Raw genomic sequence first — 15,925 nt, 5'->3', positions numbered from 1 at the left:
TTTAAAAATGAGATGTCTGTCTGCACCGTAAAGGCATCGGAATTCTTCCATACAAATCAGGAAATTAGCATAGATATCACATTTTATTTGCTTTGATTGTAAGAATTATGTTTGAAATGAAATTCGATAGGAAAGAAAAATTTGATACATTCATTGATGGGAGCGAAAGAGGAGTGAAAATTAAAAGGTTTATGGGGTGGAAAGTTTCACATGGAAAAAAATAAAAAAAAAAATACAATTTTACTATACCTTGTTCTGTTCCAGAACTGCAAGAATGTACTAATTTTTACTATTTTTTCCGATAACATAAAGTAAAAAATTGGTCTGTTCCAGAACTGCAAGAAACTACTAATTTTCACTATTTTTTCCAATAACATAAAGGAAAAAATGTTATCGTAGTAAAAAATAGTAGCTTCTTGCAGGTTCTGGAACAGAGGATATGTTATCATTGTAAAAAATAGTAGCCTCTTGCAGGTTCTGGAACAGTGCACCTATATACGGAGAAACTAATCAATTCTATTTATCTATTTAGAATAGTATGAACATTTAGAATAGTAGGAACATCTACTGCAAGAGAAAATCTAATTGGAATCCTGCAGGTGCGATCTCGCATAACTCTTCTGCTCTCTCTAGGGGACTATCAACAAAATTTCAATTACTTCTTCTGTTTCAATATTCGTGATACCTATTTGACTCTTGAAAAAATTTATTTTAAATAACATGTCGTTTCACTTTCAACTCTCACTATCACCGTTGTGATTAACAAAAACCCAATAAGAACAAAAACAACAATAAAAACAAGACATTAAAATACATTGTATTAAGTATAGTACATATACTTAATTCGTAAAAATTAAAAACCAATCATTGTTTGCTGTTGTTGTTTGTCATATCTCTTGACTAGGCAACAACAACCAGTCAGTGTCGTTGTCGCCGTTGTACGTCAAAGCAAAGTTCAAGTTCATTGATCAATGTACGAAAAGAGAATCACTCATTTCATTTTTTGGAGGTTCTCCAAGCAATAGAAGGAGAAATAGGCACCACATACATATGAGGAGAATGGGAGATTAAGACAAATGTCGTTTAGGCCTGAGTAATTTTGTATGTTTGTTGATGTTTTTCTTTGAGATATGGCGCCAAAACAACAGCTTATCAAATGTACGGATCAAGATTTGTGTGTGCAATTGTTTTGTTAGAAGGAAATGCAATAGGTAGGTATTTGTGCTCTTCTATAAACATGAAATGTGTAATGCACATTCAAATTGTTTACAATCAATTTTAAACAACAAATAACGATTGCATGTTTCCAGACTGGCATTAACTGCAAATAAGCAAAAAACATGTGCGATTTTAGACAGATGGTCTGTTCCAGAACTCCCAGAATCTACTAATTTTTACCATTTTTTCCGATAACATAAAGGAAAAAATGTTATCGTAGTTAAAAATAGTAGCTTCTTGCAGGTTCTGGAACAGAGCAAGAGTTGTCAATTTATGAAGTAATATTTAAGGCAATGGTGGGCAAATTGCGAGAGACTCACGTATTTTTTACACTTTTGTGTATGAGGCCGAGCATTTCTGCCCAACAGTGATTTAGGGTGACAAAACGGATACAGTGGTGGGTGTCACTAAAAATTATGCAACCTGAACTAAAGAAAATGTAAACGTTAATAACATCTAAGTGAGTTGAGATTTGTTAACCATTCAAAAAGCAATTTTGTGGGGTGAAAGGTTCTGATTAAGATGGCGTACAAAAATATTCCATTTACAGTACCGTAACTAAAATTTTACCAGAAAACCATGGTGGAATAACAAGGTGTTACATCGATAACAATAATCGTGCCATTTACCAGACCAAACGTCAAAATTTGCGAACAAATGTTGACGTTTGGTGTGGTAAATGGCCTACTTTTTCCGTTGAAATCCCCAATGGAAATTTCTATATCATATTATTGATTGCAGCAATCATTTTTAATATCATTTTCATCCGGTTTTGTAGGGGCCATGGCACAACCACCAGATAGAAGCATAAGCCAACAACTACAACAAAAACAAGTTCATGGGCTGGATTCTTCTTCTATGAAAATTTGAAATGAAAAACATTTCCTTTATAATTTTTTTCATTTGACAGTTTTTTCCTTTATAAAAGTTTTCATTTCACATTTTCATAGAAACAGAATTGAGCCCCAGTGCTGTGAAATGTCAAAAATGTTTTTAAAAATAATGCGATTGAAATAATTTTCCAACAAAATTTCATTAGACATTATTACAAAAAACCCTCAAAAATTCAAAATTTTTCATTTAAATGTTTGTTTTTTATTTTTGTGTTATCAATTACAACAACTTTTTTGACAGCTCGCAGTACATCAGCTGGGCTGATGCGGGTACCTTGTATGATTGTGACATGGTCGGGCCGTAACACTTGGTCTGTTCCTTTCCTTATGAAAATAGTAAAACCGGCAAAAGTAGTAAAAGTTGTAAACTGCTCCCATATGAATTGTACGGTTTCTAAAGTAAAGGAACGCTTTTCGAGTAAAAAGTGGTAAAACTTGAAGATTCTTGCACGTAAAGGAACAGAGCTACTGTACTATGCATGTGTTTCATAATTTGCATTTAAATCTAGCTGTGATGATTCTGTCGGATACAGCTTTGTGTTCAATCATTGTATTTTTTGTCCATACCGAAGAGCACATCTGAGAGAAACCTGTATTCCAGGGGCTCAATTCTAGCTCTGTTCCAGAACTAAAAAGTTTGTACCATAGTATAAGTAAAGAGGTAGATTTAAATGAAAAAAATCTATAAAACCCTTGTTTTTCTTGAATTCCTAAAACTTCAAAATAAAAGCAACAAGTGGGTTTGTTTACAATGCATTTTTTGAGCATTTTATAAAAAACGCGAAAAATGAATGAAGAGTTAAGTTTTCTCCACATAATCGAGTTGTGAATATGATAAACTGATTGTTTCAATGCAAATCTCACCAATTTCTTCCATACAAATGGTCTAAAAACAATTTTAAAAATCATTGAATTCGATTGTTTTTAATATTGTTTGGCATATTATTCAAACACCACACATACATACACAGTTTGTTTATATTGTTTTGAAGTTTTAGGCATACTCGAATGAAAAAATTTAAATTGACATAAAGCTTTGGCTAACCTTTCTTATTAAACCATGGTTTGTACAATTTTTACCACTTTTACATATTTTGCGTTCCCGTACACAAATGCTCTGTTCCAGAACTACTACGTTTTACTACGATAACATTTTTTCCTTTATGTTATCGAAAAAAAAATAGTAAAAAGTAATAGATTCTTGCAGTACTAGAGCAGACCAAATATTTATATAAAAATCGTTTACAACTTTTACGACTTTTACCACTTTATAAAGCACGGGAACAGGCCATCTGTTTCTATGAAAATATGAAATGAAGACTTTTATAGCCCTGCGTTTACAAATGACAGGACAGTTGACTTCATGTATTGATTGTCAAAATCCCACAACTTGCCTGTGTGACGTAGGCGTCCCGGCAACTGCAAAAACAGTTGTAAAATTATGAATGAAAATCATAGATTTCCTTTTCTTTCCCGTTCACAAATTTTGTCTTTGTTCATGTTCTTTTGTTTTCAACACATTTCAATTATTATCTCACACATTTTTACAAAAAATGTCAAAAATTTGTTAACCATACTGTCTGTAAAAAACTGAGGGACAGCTGGGAGACAGCCGACAAATGTATGTATGTGTTAGTAAATCAGACATGTATTTGAAGACAAACTGTTTGGTGTAAACGCCTAGTAAAGGAGAAAACCATGGCATAATTACCCAGGTAGTGGCATTGTAAAATTTTGAATATGTTATGTCAAAACTTTCTTTATGTTGGTGGGGAAATTACAACACAAATAATTTTTTATAAAGGGATTTGACTTTTCATATTCGATCAGCTGGTGTGATGCCACTACCTGGTAGTTCTGCCATGGAGAAAACTGTCAAATGGAAACATTTTATAAAGAATCTAGTTTTCATTTCAAATGTTCGTAAAACAATAATCCAGCCCCAGTTTCTACATTCCGTAAGCTTGCCTTTTTTAGGTAATTTGATCATAATGCCTTCATTGATTCTACTGGGTAGGGACTCACTTGTCCAAAAGCTCTGAATTACCGGTCGTATAATCTGCGCACTGGTTTCGGTATCAGCTGTTATTGAACCTTCTTTGGCACTCTTGTTTTTGAGCTGTTACGTTTATTTCTGATTTCCCTCCTTAAAATCGGGTCAGATTTGACCGGATCAAGGAAATAACTCCTTATAAAGGAGGTTTATGCCAAGTTTACATTTGCGCTCCAAAATCCACTCTATTTCACGAAATCCTGAAATACATCCTGTTGTTTACATATATTTTTTGTTGATTTCAAACATATCTCAATAATCATGGTAGATGAATATGCGCAGGTGATCGAACATGAATTTTCAAAACAATTCAATTAGTCATACAAAAAATACGACAATATAGAACTTTACTGCTTTACTGCAAGACTTGCACTTCTCTTTAAACAAAAAGAGCGCTGAATAGCAAACACCCTCCTCTCTTGTTTTCTGCTATACAAATTTGGCATAGTAAAAACTAGCATCATGTTTATTGGCATCTGAATATGATAGCTGATACATTGATTTTGTCATTTCTGCTGGAGTTTTTGCAATTTCCGTCATTTTTTCATTTCCGTATTTTTTTACGAAATTTGTATGTGAAAGAAATTTTTGACAATTCGCTCGTTTTCTAACATAACCATTAAAAAAGTACGGGAACACAATGGAAAATATTAATTTATATTTTTTTCACATTGTTTACACATTTTGATACAAAATTTTTTTGTTGCAGCAATTGACCATCTACCTTGTTTATTGTGATACGTGAAAAGTGTTGCAACTTTTGGTACTTTATTAGGCAAAAACAGGGTTGTGTATCATGAGTACTGTGATTTCGATGTTGATTTCGCTGAAATCACGAAATGAGATGATTTCGTTTTTGTATGCGAAATCATGATAAATTTTGCTTGATTCCGCTCGAAATCACGAAGCGACGCCGAATGTAAACCAAGCATTACACAGCAAAAAGCACTAAATGTAAAATTTCTACAGGAGGGAAATTGGGCAAGAGTTTGCGATTGCGATTTTAGATATTATTATCGGTTTATACCTATGTTTCAAACATTTTATTAATATTTTTATTAAACAATAAATTGTATATTTCATTCCAGCACCCATGACAATTTACAACTTCTTTTGACTTTTTAAATTCGATCAGATGGGCTGATGCATCTACCTTGGTAATTGTGCTATGAACAAATATCAGCTGACTGCCATTTAAAGGCCTGGGTACATAAGCTGCCTCGCCTGGTTGCCTTGCTTTCCTGCTTCATTTCTGACATAATAAAAATAAAAGAATAAAGAAGGCCCAGCAACTGGGTTACCCTTTTTTGTTTTATTCCTTTATCAGAAGCAAGCAAGGCAGGCGAGGCAGCTTATGTACCCAGGTCTTAAGTCCTTCAAAGGCACATCTAAATACAATAAGATTTGTACTGGCTTTATAAAATCCAGTTGAGGATTTATGGCTAGTCTAAATGAGCTATTGAGTACTGTAAATAAAAACCATATGTGAATTTATGCTCTCCTCAAGAGAAAAGCGGGAGATACTGCCGGTTTTTTGACGTTTATCAATATTTCTTAATCTTTATTGCGCCTCTACCAATCTTAAATCGACAATAATCCCAAACGAATAAGAAAACGATTAACTTTCCATTCGGATTTTTAACAACAACAACAAATAATCAAAAATTTTTGTTTATTTTTTTCTAAAAATATTTAGTTTGCATTTTGCTTCATGGTCATCATTATGGAGCACACTTAAGCTTTCACCAAAGATAACAATAACAACAACACCATATTGCCAAAAAAATAAAGTAACAGCTGTTTTCTTCCTTCTCTTTATTTGGAGAATATTGCCATTTTGCCACCAAAACAGTAGTGGGGGAATTTATCACGTGTTGTATTTGTTTTGTTGGCTGTCATTTCTTAGCTTGTCACACTATTATACAATGCAGTTTGCTTGCTCTTAAACAAGTAATTGCACATGCGCCCTATTTACCAGAGCAAGATATTCAGATTTTTGCATTGGAATGCTGAATAAAACAAGACAAATTATTTCAATTATTGTGGGGCACATTTTTGTTATTGAGTTATTATTTTCCAGTAGCTACGCGATTTTTTTATTATTGCTGATAATCACCTTTTATTTAATTCATCGGCATTACAAAATTTCACTATTTTCAATGCGAAAAAAAAACACAATACATAACACATTTATACTAACAACAGTAGTGGGGTTGAAGAAGAAGAAACTAAAGAGCACAATGTTTTTTTTCGCTTGCTTGCTAAATTTTTTTCTGACGTATCTTTTTTGACGTCACGACACAATCACTAACAAAATTTCAGTTAACTCTACACATGTTTCATTGTTGTTTTTAGTTTTTTTAATTTTCTTTTTGAAAGTGTGCAGATTTTTTTCGGTAATTTTTTACGTTATTTTTAATAGAGTAAATCGCAAGGTAACACAGATTAATAACGCATTGTATTTTCGACTACCGTTAAATCAAATATCCGCATCACACCACCTCCGGATGTCAAAAAAACACTAAAGGCCCCGGCACATACGGCGAGTTGAGCGTTGCGTTACAACAACCACATGAAAACTGCAAGAACAAACTTGGCATCACTTACACATTTTACATGTGGTTGTTGTTTTCAACGCGCAACGTGTCACAAAACGGACCGTATGTGCCGGGGCCATAAAACACAGTCGGTGGCTAGTGGTTGATTTGTTAAGAAATTTTAAAGAATAAAGCTCTTTGTGTTATCAATAGCTCTCTCAGTATTTTTTCTACTATGGGGGAGCAGCGTTGTCAGTATTGGGGATTTTTTCCCCAAAATTGGGTATTTTTTTTTAAATGGGGACAAAAATATCGATTTGGAGATTTGGGGAAATCTGAAAAAAACTAGGTGATTTTGGGACAATTCTTTTAAGGTGCTTTGTTAATTTACCTCATTTATTTGACAGATATTATATGGAATTGACCACTTAAAGCATGTTTTACAAAAGATGTTAGACGCATGGTACAAATACACAGGTAGCCGCATCGGCAATTGTTGGCAACATAAGATGTCAAAATTTGACATCAATTCAATGCAATTGACACATTTGCTCTGTTCCAGAACCTGCAAGAAGCTACTACTTTTTACTACGATAACATTTTTTCCTTTATGTTATCGGAAAAAATAGTAAAAATTAGTAGATTCTTGCAGTACTGGAACAGACCAATTATGTTACCATCAGCTGGCATAATAATGCTACCTGTATTATTGTACCATGGTTAGACGTAAACGCCGTTTTACTCGTATTTAATATTATCTCAACTGCCAGTATAAAACGGCTTTAACATACATATAACATGTTTTATAAAATATGCGTCATTTAAGTTGTCAACTCCATAGAATATTGTCCCGCAAAAATTGCAAGTCTGATCAGCTGACTTTTAATCACCTGTTCAATGTAAACAACTCGAAATGTTGTAATTTTTGACCAAGAAAATTTCACAATAGGATTAAAGCATTAAATAAGTAAACTGCAATTTTAAAATGTATGTTTTTGTTCCGTTTGGTTTAAAATATTAAAAGAAACAAAAACAAATTTCATACATTTTCGCAAACAGCCGACTTTCTTGCAAGTTTTTGCAAAATGTTGTTCGATAACTTTCTGCAATTTTTCTTGCCTGAGAGAGCAAAATTCACTGAGAGAGGTTGCTGGAACTGACTGAATATATATATTTTATTTGAAATTAAGTCCATATTTACATAAGGTAAGTTTCCTTGCGGCAATTATCAGTTTGATGGAGAGGTGAGGCATATGGTAACCCTTTGCATCTCAAAACCCTCTTTCATCGCCTGGTTCCGTTGCTTTCCTGATTAATTTCTGACATAACATACAATAAAAGAATAAAGAAGGACGAGCCAATTTCGAACTAGATGGCCCTGTTCTTATTTTATTTTCTGTTCCAGAACTAAAAAGTTTTTACCACTTTTACACATTTTGCGTTCCCGTATACAAAATTTATATGAAAATCGTTTACGACTTTTACAACTTTTACCACTTTATAAAGTACGGGAACAGGCCATTTGTTATGTCAGAAATGAAGCAGGAAAGCAAGGTCACCAGGCGAGGCAGTTTATGTACCCAGGCCTATAGGGCGTCGACTTCCCCACTACAGCAATTTCATGATATTACTCTACTATGGATCTCGATCTTTTTCAATGAAATCACTGTAGTGGACCGGAATTAAGCAGCAATCACAACGAAATATTGTTCTTACTTTACGCGTTAAGGCCTGCGTACATAAGCTGCCTCGCCTGCTTACCTTGCTTACTTCTGATAAAAGAATAAAAAAGAAAAGGGCAACACAGTTCGAAATTTCCTCGGCCTTCTTTATTCTTTTATTTTTATTATGTCAAAAATGAAGCAGGAAAGCAAGGCAATCAGGCAGAGCAGCTTATGTACGCAGGCCTTTAGTCTTGTCACTTTTATTGAGGCGTTTAAGGAACTGATGAAGAAGAGTGGCTTCTAGCTCATTTAGACTAGCCATAAATTCTCAACTGGATTTAATAAATCCTGTACAAATTTCATTGCATTTAGATATATCTTTGGACGATTTAAATGACAGTCAGCTGATTTTTGTTCATAGCACAATTACCAAGGTAGATGCATCAGCCATCTTATTGAATTTGAAACGTAAAAGGAAGTTGTTGTAAATTGAATTGGTCACAAAAAAAACGTCAAATTACAAATTTGTTCTTTTATATTGAAAATAGCTGTGTCTTTTTACTTGATAATTAGTAATAATTTTTACTAATGTTGCAGATTTTGACAGTTGTATAAAGGAAAAGTTGCTGAAAAAAATGTTTCAGCAACATTTAGTAACTCTTATGTTACACGCTAAAACTTTCATACGAAACTTTCCCATTATTTTGGCGTTCATAGATCGAGTTCCATACAAACGTAATTTTATGAAATTACTGTAATGGGGAACTCGACCTAAGAACGCCAAAATAATGGGAAATTTTCGTATGAAAGTTTCAGCGTGTAACATAAGAGTAAGTAAAAAGACACCAATAATGCTAGCACATTATGCTACTAACGCTAACTAATGAGCAAATAATGAATTATTTTATCGTTTAGACATCGTAAATATTAGTCTTGGTTGATTAAAATCAACTTTGTATATGAAAGCAATTTTAATTTTTCGCCTTGTTTACAAATGTTGACATTTTAAATTATTTTTGTTGTAGCAATTCGCCGATGCATCTATCTATCTTGCTTCTTGTGCCAGCTTGCAACTTTTTGTATTTTCTAGCAACATTTTAAAATAAATTCAATCAATACGAGGATTTATTTTTGTATGGGAAATCTGGTAGATTATCGCCGGATTTAGCAAATCAACCCTGATAATGCGCTAAATCTAATGAGGTCATGTCTAAATTGCCTATTCACCCCAAATTATAGTTATCTCTGCCTTCGCCCGAAGTAAGTCTCGGTCCACACTAGAGTAATTTCAATGAAATTTTTTTGTGAAAAAACACATTTCAAGGAACTAGTTTACATGCTTTCATGTGTTCTGCAATTTGCTTTGATGCAATATTCAATCAGACCTTTTTATTTTACATTTTCATTTTCGATTGCTTGAGTGGAGTATTCCATGGTATAAGTAAAGAGGTAGATTTAAATGAAAAAAATCTATAGACCCTTGTTTTTCTTGAATTCCTAAAACTTCAAAATAAAAGCAACAAGTGGGTTTGTTTACAATGCATTTTTTAGCATTTTATAAAAAACGCGAAAAATGAATGAAGAGTTAAGTTTTCTCCACATAATCGAGTTGTGAATATGATAAACTGATTGTTTCAATGTAAATCTCACCAATTTCTTCCATACAAATGGTCTAAAAACAATTTTAAAAATCATTGAATTCAATTGTTTTTAAAATAGTTTGGCATATTATTCAAACACCACACACACATACACAGTTTGTTTATATTGTTTTGAAGTTTTAGGCATACTCGAATGAAAAAAATTAAATTGACATAAAGCTTTGGCTAACCTTTCTTATTAAACCATGGAGTATTCCCCCATTGTCTCAACTTCATTTATTACCCTCTATTACAGAGAGTAATGGTTTTCAAAACGAACTGAGTGTTGCAAAATTTTTCTGATCGCTACCAATACCATGATTTCATCCCGGCGAAGGGAATTATCTTCAACAATAAACAAAACAAACAAAAAACAGCCGAGGCACGGGCGAATGGAGCTGTGTTAAAAACAAAAAAACTAAATTCCAATAACAACCTCACAGGCAACTGTGTTGGTGTTCTTTTCAACTCACAGAATTCGAAGAATTCTTAGTTGATACGTGCTGACATGTTGCAAAATATTTTGATTTTGGTGTTTCTTTGGAAAAGCCGAAATGTGAGTGTGATTCTCATTCATATAAGAATACTAGACACTTAATAGTACGTTTAGACTTATAAATCCTTTCGATTTCTATTGTCAATTCCATAGTATATACGTCAAATAAATCGTAGTTCTAAATCCACTGGATTTTATTTGACGTATAGGGTATGGGGTTGACAGTTTAAATCATAGTATAAGTCCATAGTCTAAAACGCCTGTAAAAGAGTTCGGTTTTTCGCTAAAAAGGCATCATTTCAAAAACTGAGAAGCCAATTGATAATTCCCTTCGCCGGGATGAAATCATGATATTGGTAGCGATCAGAAAAATTTTGCAACACTGTCAGTTCGTTTTGAAAAACATTACTCTCTGTAATAGAGGGTAATAAATAAAGTTGAGCCAATGGGGGAATACTCGAAAATGAGATTGAATCTTCAACAATAAACAACACAAACATTTTACATTTTCTTCAATTATCAAGTGTTAACATTTTGGTCTTCAAATATGTACAATATGAAGCAGCAATGTATGGACTTTAGCCAAAATAAATCGTCCAACAATTAGTCCCGGGCCACACTACAGTAATTTCACTGAAATTTTGATATGAAATTATGCGTCTCTAGATCGACGTCCATAGTAGAGTAAAATGACAAAATTGCTGTAGTGGGGAATTCGATTTAAGAACACCTAATTTCATGAAACTTTTTAATGAAATTCACGCTAGTGTGGACGGGGACTTAAAAACCAACAGTGAAATTAAAACTATTTGTTATTCTTTTGTAATTATTTATTTTAAAATGTTTGGGTATTTTCTGGCGAATTTCAATAAAATCTGTGGAATTTTTCTTGGAGAATTTGGGGACATGCGGTTGAAAAATACTGGCAACATTGTTGGGGAAAGAGAAAAACGACATGGCCAGATTGACTTTCTCAATTGTTACAGTAACCGGTTACCAACCAAAATGACGGCTATTGTTAAAAAGGCGCCAAAATCAGTGAAAGCTTTATTGTGTAGATTTATTAGAGGTGGTAACGAAAATTATAGAAAGAAAATTGTTTGTAGAGAAAAGTAGATGTGGGATATATGAAATGGTGAAAAAATAAAACAATTAATGCTTTGTTCCAGAACCTGCAAGAAGCTACTATTTTTTACTACGATAACATTTTTTCCTTTATGTTATCGGAAAAAATAGTAAAATTTAGTAGATTCTTGCAGTTCTGGAACAGAGCATAAAAATACACCTACACTCTGAGCAAAATAGGTAAGTTGTTTTCTACTGTTACATTGTGCAACCCTGAAGATGGAAACAACTTCTACTAGGCATTTTGTGAAAGTACATGTCTCACGTACATCAGTTTTGACACCGGCGTCGAATTAAAAAAATTTTTAACTGAGCGTTGTTGTATGTCCGTTTTTTATACTTTCAAACTGGAAAGGACAATTTTCTTCTCAATTTCTTTTAAAATTTCCTTTCAGTTTAGACACCCAAATAAAAGTTCCAGAACTAAAAAGTGTTTACAATTTTTACCACTTTTACACATTTTGCGTTCCCGTACACAAAATTTATATGAAAATCTTTTACGACTTTTACAAGTTTTACGACTTTTACCACTTTATAATAGTTGTGTCTTTTTACTTTTTCAGTAATAATTATTCAGTAACTTCTTTTCAGAGAGTAAGAGAGATTTTACTCTTTGATACGAAAATAGAGAAAAAAGTAAAAGGACAGCATTTAGTAAACTTTAGCAAGATAACAGTTGATAACCAAAACAAAAACATTGGCGCCAATGCATCAAAGAAAAACTAACTCCAAAGCAAAAAAGTTCTTCAATTTTAAGCAAAATAAATAAAAGATTATTAATATATTAATAAAATAATCACCAAAAATATCTGAATCGTGATGTTTATAGTATTTTTCCACAAAAATAAGATAAACATTGAGCAGCTGGCCATTAGTAAATGATTAAAAAACAGCTGATCGAACTTGCTAAATGTTGCTGGGAAAAATTCTTTCAGCAACTTTTAGCAATTTCTCAGCAAGCAACTGTCAAAATTGTTCTCTCACTTTGCTCTCTTTTACTGAACTTTTGTGTAAAAAGACAGCATTTAGTAACATTTCGTAATAATTATTACAAATTATCACGTAAAAAGACACACCTAATATTTAAATTATTTGTTTTCTCTAAAATATATCTCAGACATTCAGAGACATTCGCCAAAGCTAAAAAATGTATACATTTTGTATGTATGTTTACTAATAATTTTTACAGACATATGTATTTTTGTTGAATTTATTTTTTATCACAAACGGATTCAATTCAAATGTATGCGATGATGTTAATTTGCCGACGGAGAAAATAAAATGAAAGAAAATGCAAAAAATCTGCAAAGAATAAAGAAACAAAACAGAATTTGCGAGTACAGGAGTGTGTATACCCCCCCTCTTATTCCTCTCTAATTCCTCGCCCATAAACTCAATTTTCTTTCCCATCAACTTTCCCTGTATAAACACGGATTATGCAACACACAGAGAAATAGAACAAGATAAATTTTTGGACGTCATTGCCAAACGTAAAATTTGACCCAAACGTTGGATGTGTTTACAGCTTAACTTTTCTCTCACCCGCAAAATCGAAAACCTGCGTAATTTCTATTCATATCAATAAATTTACGTTTGGGGGTTTTAATCCGATAATATCGATGGAAAAAAACTATCTATAGATATTGAATTTTTTTAAAAATAATAGATACTATCGATAGTTCCATCGATTTTTAGAACTCGCAAACTATCGATATTGCCAAAATTAGATATTTTTGATATTTAATTTCAAGAAATCAATAGCTATCGATATTAATGTTAATTTGTCGTCACAATTAATTTGGAAATAAAAATGGCGGAAAGGTATATGGTAACATGGGGCGGCTCCGCCAGCACCGATTTTCTCGCAATATATAAGTGCTAGAAAAAATCCGTTAAAGGCAAAATTATAAGTTTAATGAAGACCTATCGTCCCAAAATTTGGCACTTGTGTCATCGGTATGACGCACGTGATTTTGTGTTTTCAGGGTATTGGGAAAAATAATTATGGTAGGTACTTTTTGTGATATCTTCTTTACCTTCTGTGATATCAAAAACACATTTTATACCGGTAGAAGACAACTACTGAAGAATATAAATCCCAATAATTCGCATGAAAAAAGCAATTGCAACTGTCAATATATTAATATTATGAAATACAATGTAAGGGGTGGGGCGCCTACGCCATGATATGGGCGTGGTGGTTTAATGTTACAAATTTATTATGTTTAACTTAAATTCTTTATACTATAGATATACCACACTATAATGTGAAGTTAAAAACAAATATTTTCCTAAACTTATCTTGTTTTAGTTATATTATGATTGTTGTACCTAAATTCAAAGTACTTACTTTATTTAACCGCTAGAATTGGTTACTTTTTGTGAATCATTTTTGATTATTCAATAGACAACATTTTCCTTTTTAGCATAATGTTGATATTTAAGGAAGAAGTATGGTGAATTACAGTTTTAGAGTCCGTTGGAGAATATTCAATATCGATGGCGAAGCTGCCCCATGGGTGGGGAGGCTTCGCCACTTTCTAGACATTTTGTAAATTCTGAAAAATAATATTTTAAAAACAGCATTATAAACATTTATATATCAAAACATATAGTCAAGATATGATAATATTTGTACCAAAAATAATATTTTAAAAAACATGAACGGTGTCGGTATGAGAACATTTTGAACAAAAACGTGGCGAAGGCGCCCCATGTTACAATATGCTTTTGTAGACGTTTTTCACAAGTACTTCACAGCAATTTATGTATAGGAGAAAAAAAAACATTGCTTTTTATTTAATGTAAAGACACAAAAATACAATTTACTATCCGATAAATTTGTACGTGAGACTACCGACTTAGTTTCTCACAACTACAAAACCAAAAAGCCGCGTAATTTTTATTCATTGCAATAGTTTTTATGTTAGGAATTTTTCATCCGATAATATCGATAAAGAAAACTATCTATCGATGTTGAATTTTTAGAAAATAGTGCCATCGATTTTTTGCCAGCTCTACTAGGCATATAAGAAGCCTCGCCTGCTTGCCTTGCATCTTGACAACTATGGTCTGTCCCAGTACTGCAAGAATCTACTAATTTTTACTATTTTTTCCGATAACATAAAGGAAAAAATGTTATCGTAGTAACAAATAGTAGCTTCTTGCAGGTTCTGGAACAGAGCACTAGTGTGATAGTCAGCTGTGTTTGTCGTTGTACTTGTATTATTGTGCTATGGGCAACACCATGGTAGGTCCATCAGCCAACAACTACAACAGAAAGCAATTCAATACTTTGAAAAGTCAAAAATATTTTCCAAAAATAAAGCGATTCACACAATTTTTTTCAACAATTGCTCTGTTCCAGAACCTGCAAGAAGCTACTATTTTTTGCTACGATAACATTTTTTCCTTTATGTTATCGAAAAAAATAATAAAAATTAGTAGATCCTTGCAGTACTGGAACAGACCAAATATGAATAATTTCAATATACAGTGAATCACAGTCAAAAGTATCCACTTCAATTTCTTTCATTAAAACTGCCATTGCTTAAAGTTAATTAATGATAGCGATTTCATTCTTTTTTTATATTTTTACATTAGGGTCTTGACTTAAATATAATAAAACAAAATTAACGAAATTCGGGTAAATTTAGATAAAAAAAATAAAAATTGTTAAACAACATCGACTTCTACCCCACAGTGGAAAGTATCCACTCTAAAAGTTTTATGAAACAAAAATGATTTCTTAGGGTTTTAGCACTTGGTAGCTTTTAGCCTTTTTGGCAAAGATGTAACTAAATTTTTGCTGCAAGATACACATAGCCCAGAAAGTCTGCGTATTAGTTTATACATTGAACATATTAGTTTATACATTGAGTGATAATTAACTATAAACAAATCGGAATTTTGAAGTCAAAGCCCAGATCTGGACGGTCAAAGCTCAGTTTTGGACGGTCAAAAATATTATCAGAACGGGAGGAGCGTAACATAACTAATATAGTTAAAACAAACAGTCCGATAATTACTTCGAAAATTGTTGAAAATGGCATCCAAAAAAAGTATTTGTGCACAAACCGCCAGAAAAATACTGCATAAAGCTGGATATCACGGTATAGTCGCACGGTGAAAGCGTACATATCACTAGTGAACAGGCAGAAGCATATTGAATTTGCTAATGAATACATAAACAAGCCTCCAGTATTCAAGTCATATTTTCGGACGAAAGCATGTTCTATATGTTTGCAATAAAATGACTTCAAACTGTTTGGAGAAAGCTCGAACAGCGCTTGAAAAACA

At 32.7% G+C, this 15,925-nt stretch overlaps 1 protein-coding gene across 1 annotated transcript in view; it reads right to left on the bottom strand.

Annotated features, from left to right (window-relative positions):
* Positions 1-6,734, bottom strand: part of LOC141406486 (putative sodium-dependent multivitamin transporter) — a 29,640-nt gene extending 22,906 nt beyond the window's left edge. The window contains exon 1 of the mRNA XM_073992015.1: positions 6,281-6,734. The gene's annotated coding sequence lies outside the window, so the exon portion shown is untranslated. The remainder of the gene's footprint in view (positions 1-6,280) is intronic.
* Between the last annotated feature and the right edge of the window lie 9,191 nt (positions 6,735-15,925).

Source organism: Musca autumnalis, unplaced genomic scaffold (genome assembly GCF_047663935.1).
Source record: "Musca autumnalis isolate F117 unplaced genomic scaffold, ASM4766393v1 scaffold_5, whole genome shotgun sequence".
NCBI lineage: Eukaryota > Metazoa > Arthropoda > Insecta > Diptera > Muscidae > Musca > Musca autumnalis.
This window is presented reverse-complemented; position numbering and strand designations above follow the sequence as displayed.